The sequence below is a fragment of the Panthera uncia genome, chromosome B4, assembly GCF_023721935.1.
Source record: "Panthera uncia isolate 11264 chromosome B4, Puncia_PCG_1.0, whole genome shotgun sequence".
NCBI lineage: Eukaryota > Metazoa > Chordata > Mammalia > Carnivora > Felidae > Panthera > Panthera uncia.
Window position 1 is genome coordinate 73,319,084 of NC_064809.1, and position 9,350 is coordinate 73,328,433.

General features: G+C 39.2%; 1 pseudogene; it reads left to right on the plus strand.

The window, feature by feature from the left end:
- Positions 1-6,230: 6,230 nt before the first annotated feature.
- LOC125920205 (olfactory receptor 8S1-like) lies at positions 6,231-7,176 on the plus strand (annotated as a pseudogene).
- The last annotated feature ends 2,174 nt before the right edge of the window (positions 7,177-9,350 follow it).

The window sequence follows — 9,350 nt, forward strand, 5'->3', positions numbered from 1 at the left end:
AGGCTGGTTAGTCTCTGAAGGATGGTTCTACATCAAGGCTTTGGTATTGCACTCTGCTTTTTACAACTTGGACACTAAGCTGCAACAACAGCTATGTCAATCTTGGTGAGAGGGAGTCTATGCCATTGGACCAAAGCATAACTCCATTCCTGTATTATAACTATACCTTTGGCCCATTGTACAAGTACTGAGGTGATCAAGGACAAAAGTTGGCAGGCCCCCACTTGTTGACCCTTCCTGTCCTTCCTGGGCCTTCTTGGTTTATTAGAAACCAAGATCCACACATTTTATGAACACTTATACATTCATCCACTTTCCTTCTCCCAAGACTTCTTTGTCCCACCTTCCAATATTCCTCTTTCTTGGCCACTGACCATTCAGCTAAGCTATTTTCCACTACCCAAGAGTTCATGTGTAACCCTATTTTGGATCAATTCTGTCTCCATACAAAGTTGATGTCTAAAGTGCACCACCCAAAGTTCTGTCCATTGGGAGACTTTCTCCTCATTACCTCTTGGAGCCACCCCTGAGTAGAAATGTGGTATATATATATATCATCAGGCTTTTTCAGCTTGTACTAATTAATTTAGCAAACTCAATCACAAACTAAACCTGGGTTTTGTCTTTCTCCATCAATTAGTCATGGGGAAATTTCTATGAGGCCATAGGTGTGAACTACATTTAGGTGAAACATTGGTGCAATAACGGTGGGTGTCATGAGGCTACCTGCCCATGAGGACTTGATGGTGTTTTATGTCCCAGGTATCAGGGTTTAGCTCAGACCCTGTGCATAATATCCCTCAAAAGATCTAAGTATTTTTATTTTCTCAGTGTACAGTTAGTCTGATAAATTAACAGTTTGGAAAAAGAATTTGAGTAACAGTTTTGAAAATACTATATGTGACTGTAGGACTTTCCTCAAGGACACTTGGCTTCCCCTTAATGAGATGGACTCTGGGTCTTAAAACTAGTTCACGTCTGGAAACTTGACATGGAACCATGAGTTTTCATGGTGGCAGCTAACATCAGCATTCTGCTCACTATTCCCGATCATGTTTGGGGGCCATTATCAGTAAAGAAATAATGGCTCATTGGCTGCCTATCTCCCCACTACGCACATTGTGATCAGTTATGCATCAGTACAGATGTTTGCAGGCCAAAACACCTTGGTTGCCAATATGGCCTTGGTGCACATCACAGTAATTGTATTCACCTTACACTTGATTATTAAAGACAGTCATCTGGCCTCTGCTATTCCATAATCTTATTTCCTTTGGCAATAAGTACCCCAATCCCATGGCAGCATCTCCAACCACCAAACCTTGCCTACCTAGGACAGACTCCCCTGAGGTTCTGAGTGATTCCATTGCTCTTTTCAGTAATGAATTCCTTAGAACTTTAGCAAAGGGAGGGCCTCATGAAGAACACAGTCAGATGATGGATACTCCAGCCATAAATAGTAAAACTACTTAACATGCACAAGTCTTTTTTCTTTCCTTAGTAGGTGTGAGGCAGTTCTGGCAACTTCAGCTAATTTACTCTATTGTGTGGTTGCTTCCATTGCACCCTTTCAGGGACCTAAAATTTTAAATTATGTGATAGTGCTACCATTTAAATAAGTCACCCTTCTCCCACAAATACCTTTAGGATATATGTGTTCCACAAATTCCTGCTAGTATATATTAACTGTATCTTGCTGCCCTTTCAACGAATAAGCTATTTCTTCCTACAGAGATGCCAAATTTTCCTACAGTCCTGAGGTCTAACCTATGTTATTGGTCTAGAAGCAATGAGGGAAAGTTAGGGCAGACCCTGAAGAGGACACACATCATCTTGTGAAACATGTACTTCAGGCAAGGCTTTTTCATCCAAGCAGTGTGAGAGTGATGGACTTTAATAAAGAGGACTGGGAGAGACCATCACTTCTGAAAGCCTGAAGATTTAAGACAATATGTGTTCAGGGTTCTCTGTCCACCCAAATATTCACATTCCTGACTGCAGGGTTTAGTCCCTTCCTTATCAAGGCCTTTACTTTAGCACAGGAAACCTTCTAGAGCTGCATATTTAGATTTCTTAATGGCTCAGCTACCTTAAGATCAAATCTTGAACTTTGTTTTCGTACAGTCTCCCCTTCTGCAATGGGAAATAAGGGTTTTTTCAATGCTTCCATATAATATTTTTGGATTTGCAGTGTACCCTAAGTTGATAGCTGACTGATTTGAAAATATCATTTTCTATTTCAGGCCTTCTAGCTCAAGTGACAAATGCTTGGTTCTCCACAATCTTTATAATTATCATTATCCACATATTTCTGAATTGCTGCAGCTACAGCCAATACGTTCACTTCCATATGTACATCATTCAAATCAAAAGAATCATAGTAATTGGATGTTAAAGGGGTTATCCCCATAGTACTTACCCCTAGGAAAAGTCCCTGCTGCCCCTTAACTGGCAAGGGATGTATTACCAAAATCCCACTGTTCTCTAGAACTTCATCTGGTACCATCTTCTTTTGCATTCTCCCAGAAGCATTTAATGAGACACGGATTTGGGTACGGGTAGAGTATTTTAGAGAGGATTCAAAGTAAGGAAATGGGAGGCATGAGACAAGAAAGAAAAACCAATAAAGGATGTGTTAATGATTTTATAATGGGAAACTAGAACTCAATCTCACTGGGGACCCGCAGAAAAACCGTGTGATACATAACTCAGGAACTTTCCTCCTGGGGCATTTATCCACTGATTTCCATTTCCTATTGTTTAAGTTTGATCCTGATGGCCATTAACTCCATGAACTTCTGGGTTGAGTATGCGTCCTTGGAGCAAGATCCTATTATTCTAGAGATTATCCTCTTTTGTAGAAGTAAATTGATGCAGGTACTTGATCTGGGAATCTATCACTATGCAGATGAACTCAAGTGGGTCCCAGAAAATGTGGCTGGGATATAAATACTATATATTCATATATGTAAATATTTCATATACCTAATTTTAATTTTATAAAAACTAATGTAAATAAAATAATTTTAGTATCCACATACGTTTCCTGCAGGAAGACAATCTTCTAAAATGGACTTGTAATCTAACTTCCTTACAATTCTATTGCTTATGTTTATTTAATAAATTGACAGGGGGGATGAAAATCACTATTAAGCATTCTAGTTTGAATGATAACATTATAGTATATCATAAATAAGTGGGCATTATGATTTATCATAATATATTGACTCAATACATGATACATTCAGTAAGTAAATGCTTGCTTAAATGAAATCTTAATCACTAAGCATGAAAATTGTTATATAGCCATCATGTGGCTAAAGTGTATATGGATTCATATATATGGGTTAATCACACCAGAAAAAGTTGACTGGGCAGTTTGGACAAATGACTAGTTATGAGATTTCTTTCCTTTATTATAATTTTTTACTCATTTTATCTTCAACTCACAGGTACGCAGCAGATTACCTGGGTGAAATTGCTTTAGAGTGTCAAGTGAAAAATATTTGTTTTTTACAAGGAAGACAGTTAAAAAAAACCATTGACTTTTCTGTCCCCTGTGAACTTCCCTATCAAGAGTTCACATCTGACAGTTCTGGTCTTTGCTTCAACCTAGAAGTTCCAAATGCCACACTTAAGGGAACCCCATTGGTACTCTTTACTATAAAACCTTCAAGTTCTGACTACAGGGAATAATTGGCATTGCATCAACCATTCTCTGGGCTACTGTTGCCTGGTAGTCAACCCTCAAGGTACCTAAACTAAGCAGCTTTGAGGATTACTTGGACCAAAGTATTCTATATATGGCTGAGACAAGGTTTTTGGAAAACAGAGGAACAAATGAAGAGGTGGCAGGGTGATTTTGTGAATTGTGTTTCAGACAATTCGAAAGAAAAAAATTCCCTGTAGCTATTTCACTCTAATAGTGAAGAATATGAAAAAAATATATTATCAGTAGAATTTTATAACCTCAGTCATAAAACCAGGTATTAAAAAAAGTGCCTTCTCCCAATCATTTTTCATTCTTAAAAGTTGAATCAAACACAAGCCCTATAGCCATATCAGGGAGTAGACCGTCTGTTGAAGAAGATGTACAGGTAACATGCATTTGGGTATTGGAAATGGAACAGGGATGTGTTGATGGCTGATCAGTTGAAAAGTAAGCATTCAAAGTTAACCTTGGTCAGGTTTTGAACTTATTGGGAACAGGGCAACAAAGGAATGGCAGGAAGAGGAAATACACTCAGCCACTGTATAAGTCCTACGAGTGACCCAAAGATCCAATTCTAACACATCTGACCAATGCTAGAACTGATGGATAACATCCAATGTTCAAACAGGCAGAGTATTTTTGTAAACCAAACCTGAGTGTTTGGGCAAAGTCAAGGTACAGTGAAAGGTGTTGGTACTAAAGTATTGGGAAGTGTCTCAGGATGAATGTCAAAGGATAAATCTAAATATGTGCATGACTGAATGCTCTATTCCCCTCTTTAAGAAGCCTTCTTAAAATGGACAGAGGAAAGTTATTTAGGAAGAATCTCTTCTTGTGGTAATTCCAGAATAATTTAGAAGTCCTGCCAAGCTCTCAGAGTTCTAGGATCATGGGCTCCTGAAATTCTGTCCCTACTTTACCTCTTTTCTGCCTTGTCTGAGTGAGTGATCTATGCCATGGACAATGGCAAGGTACTCCTTTATATGACCTCTTCCTTATTTGCCTGGAGGTCTGGCTGTTCGTGGAGCACACATCCATCCCAGAAAGTGATTTCTTTGTGGGGCCACAAGTTCACCTTCTCTCTCCTTTGGCATCTCTCAAGTCTGGCTGCTTTTTTGTTCTGAGTAACATTGCCCTCAGTAACTTTAAGGTCTTTAACCCTTTAACATTTCAATGTGATTCCAAATCCCAAACTCTTTCAGGTGGGAGATGGAAAAAGGAGAGTATCTATCTTTAGTGATTTCAAAATAACTTTATTATACTCCTTTCAGTAAGGAACAGGAGCAGTAGTGGCAAAAATAACTTTAACTCTGATAGGGGATAATTCTGCATGAGGATATTATTTGTTTTAGGCCACAATTGTAATCTCAAATAACGATGACAGTACATTAAGAAATAGTGTACAGGCAGTCGGTTAAGCGTCCGACTTCAGCTCAGGTCACGATCTCACGGTCCGTGAGTTCGAGCCCCACGTTGGGCTCTGGGCTGATGGCTCAGAGCCTGGAGCCTGCTTCCGATTCTGTGTCTCCCTCTCTCTCTGCCCCTCCCCCGTTCATGCTCTGTCTCTCTCTGTCTCAAAAATAAATAAACGTTAAAAAAAAATTAAAAAAAAAAAAGAAATAGTGTACAGGTTTTTAAAATGCACTTAACATATGTTATCACATTTAATTCTCCTAACAACTCTAACAGAGGTATATTGTTATCCTAATTTTCAGCAAGGAAACAGAAGACAAGGACAGTTATGTAACATGCACAATGTGGAGCCGGGATTTGATTTTAGTCTGACACAGGACCCTACATCCTTAGTCACTGCATTATTATCTACCCATATTCTAAACTCTTAACTATTAAGAAATGCTCACGTTTTACTAAATATGCCTTTTTACTTCTCAATCCTGATCTTCCAGTTAAATGTCCTTCCTTTCCATGACTTCCTAGAGAAATCATACTTATCCTTAAATTTTTCTTCCTTTACCTTAAATTAGATGACATTAATGACTGCTCTCTTGATCAAACTTAAAGTTCCCATTTCAGTTACTCATATTCTGATTTAATTGCTTGTCTTTATTTTGTATTCTTCTTTAAACTATGACATTTTTTTAAATGTTTGTTTATTTTTGAGAGAGACAGAGACAGAATGTGAGTAGGTTAGGGCAGAGAGAGAGGGAGGCACAGAATCCAAAGCAGGCTCCGGGCTCCAAGCTGTCAGCACAGAGCCTGACGTGGGGCTTGAACTCACAAGCTGTGAGATCATGACCTGAGCCGAAGTTGGATGCTCAAGCAACTGAGCCACCCAGGCGCCCCTCAACTATGACATTTTTAAATGTAGGCATCAAATCTTATTCTTTATGTTCCATGTGACTGACACAAAACTTGGCCCATGATGGAAGTTAAGACATATTTTCTGAATGTTTGTGATATTACAAGAGAATCAAAGCAATATGAAAATTGGTTGGAGGAAAATAGAAACTTCATTGCCATGCTTTTCATAATCATATTTAGGGGCCATCCTTTTTAAATGGCCTTGGGGAACCACACCACCATCACAGAGTTTATCCTGCTTGAACTATCTGCTGACCCCCACATTCAGACTCTGCTCTTTGTGCTTTTCTTGGTGATTTATCTCCTGACCCTAGTAGGGAATCTGACGATGATGCTGGTGACCAAGGCTGATTCTTACCTCCACAGCCTCATGTACTTCTTCCTAAGTTTCCTCTCTTTCTCAGACCTCTGTTTCCCTTGTCACTGTGCCCAAGATGTTGGAAAACCTCCTTTCTAAGAAGAAAACCATCTCCTTTCTAAGAAGAAAACCATCTCAGAAGAGGGCTGCCTGGCTCAGGTCTTCTTTGTATCTATCATGGCAGGGACTGAAGTCTGCCTACTCTCAGAGATGGCTTATGACCACTATGCTGCCATCTACCACCCACTGCTCAATGGCCAGGTGATGAGTAAACAGTGGTATTTGCAGCTAGTGTAGGGTTCATGGAACCTGGGCATTCTGGACACACTCATTAATGTCCCTTTGGCAATGAAAATGGACTTCTGTGATAACCATACCAGCCCACACTACAGCTGTGAGCTGCCCTCTCTCTTCCTTCTCTCTTACTCAGATGTTTCTACAAACCTCTTTGTCATATTCTGCTCTTTCCTCCCATATGGCCTTGTAACTTCCCTGTCAATCTTCATCTCTTACGCCCACATTATCTCCACCATCCTGAGCATCACCTCCACCTCTGGCAGAAGCAAAGCTTTTTCCACCTGCTCCTCCACCTTACCACAATAATCTTGTTCTATGGCTCGGGCCTTCTTCATTATTTCATTCCAACTTCAGAATCCACCCCCCACTCTGGATCTGATCTCTGCAGTATGGTGTGATCACTCCCATGCTGAATCCTCTCATCTGCAGACCAAAAAATAAGGAGGTGAAGGATGCTCTGCAGAGAACACTGGGGAAGTATTTATAATGTTTCCAGTGGCAGAATAAAGAGAGAGGATTATGGGTAATTATAATAAAAATATGTGGCAAAACATCGAGTGAGTTGACATTAAGGGGTACTTCCTGACAGTTCATGATGTCCAGTTTGGCAAAATTAATCAGAAAGGATTAAGAAAAAAAACAAAGACCTATTATATGGTGGATCATTTAGGTCAGTCCTACTTGAAAGCAAAAAAAAAATAATTGATTAAATATTCATGTAACACTATAAAATTTTGCTTATAACATGTTCATCGATATTTCTCATTTATTTTCATATATATTAAGATGAGTGATGTAAATTAACTATCATCATTTGCAGTGGAGTTTGAAAGCCATGGTTTTCCTAAATGGAAAATTGCCTGAATCTTTGAATGAGAACAGTCATAACAAGTTCACAGGGCCACTGGGTAATGAATTCTGGTTAAAGTTGCAGGAAGAGAAATGAGTGAGTTACCATAATGGGGCTGAAGACTTCCCAAACATTTGTTTTTATAGAAAGCTTAAGGTGGGAATAGGTCTGTGGAAAATTGCCCTCCTAGAGTAACTTTGCAAACCAGCTAACCATTTCCTGGGTTTAAGTAGTGCCCACAGCCTCAGGGAAAGAGACAGTGACAGGAAAAACGGAAGTACCAGAGCAATGCAATCCTATTTCCAAAACAAGCAGACAGAGGTTAAGTGCTGAGTAGATTTGCAAATTGGACATATTTGGTGGCTTCTACCTTTCCTTTGCAGATCCTTACTTTCCTTGATGCCTGCTCACATCTAAGTGCTCAGAGCAACATTTTTGCTCCCGGCAGGAATCTTGCATTTCCTTAGGTGCCCACCTAACCAATGACAATTCACTGAAGATGAATTTTCCTAAATGTCCTTTATCCTAATGATACATTTCTATAGTAACAATTCATTGAGATTCTATCATCAAAATATTTCCAAATTTCTTGTGAGAGAGAAATATTTGAGACCCTTTAGTATTTTGGGATGTTTTTCTCTTGGCTTTGGAGAATTTGAGCGATTATTAGTCCATTGATTCAAAGGCATTTCATATTTAAATCATAATTGTAAATGCTTATCAGTAGGCCATTCTTAACAGAAGATTCATCACGTATATAATTTTAAAAATTGTTGCTCTGTTTTGTGCTACTTTTATTCATATTCACATGAATTATGCTACAAGAAATAGTAGATCAATTTAACACCTGCTTAAATTTTTTTTAGTGTTTTATTTTTGAGAGAGAGAGTGTGTGAGAGGGGGAGGCATAGAGAGGGAGGGAAACAGAATCCAAAGCATGCTCCAGGCTCCAAGCTGTGAGCACAGAGCCCCATGCGAGGCTCGAACTCACAAACCATGAGATCATGACCTGAGCTGAAGTTGGACACTCACCTGACTGAGCCACCCAGGTGTCCTGACATCTGCTTAATATTCACTTGTGGAGGGGCGCCTGGGTGGCTCAGTCGGTAAAGTGGCCGACTTCGGCTCAGGTCATGATCTCACAGTCCGTGGGTTCAAGCCCTGCATCGGGCTCTGTGCTGACAGCTTAGAGCCTGGAGCCTGTTTCAGATTCTATGTCTCCCTCTTTCTCTGACCCTCCCCTGTTCATGCTCTCTCTCCCTGTCTCAAAAATAAATAAATGTTAAAAAAATATATTCACTTGTGGATACTGAGGTATTGTTCTATGGACAGCAAAGGTGACAGTCTATAATGGATACTATAAAGCATTTACTCTTCCTTTTCAGTTAATTTCTTGCTATATTCAAAACAAAAGGTTTTGTTACTACATCATATAATTTGTATTAATGTGAACCAATATTTTCTGATTTGAAAGAAACTGAATTCCTTAAGTTATCAAAAGTTTTCATACAGAGAAATGATAGGTCAGTCTTCTCTTCTTTCATGAATTCCTACATTTATACATAATTTCCTTGGTGCTTTCTTTATGTGATTTCTAGGAAAGGAGTCTACCCATCTCTCACCGGCAAGAAGAGGAAGAAATGATTGTCCATCAAACATATTATAATCCCCTATAGATTATAATATGAGACAAAGACGTCAAGATTCCCTCATCCTCTCTAAAACACCAGAATTTCTTTTATGTATTGTTCAACGTGTGTTGGAGTAGTAGCAGCAGATGTATTCTATTGGTGAAGTCTTGCAGTGATGGT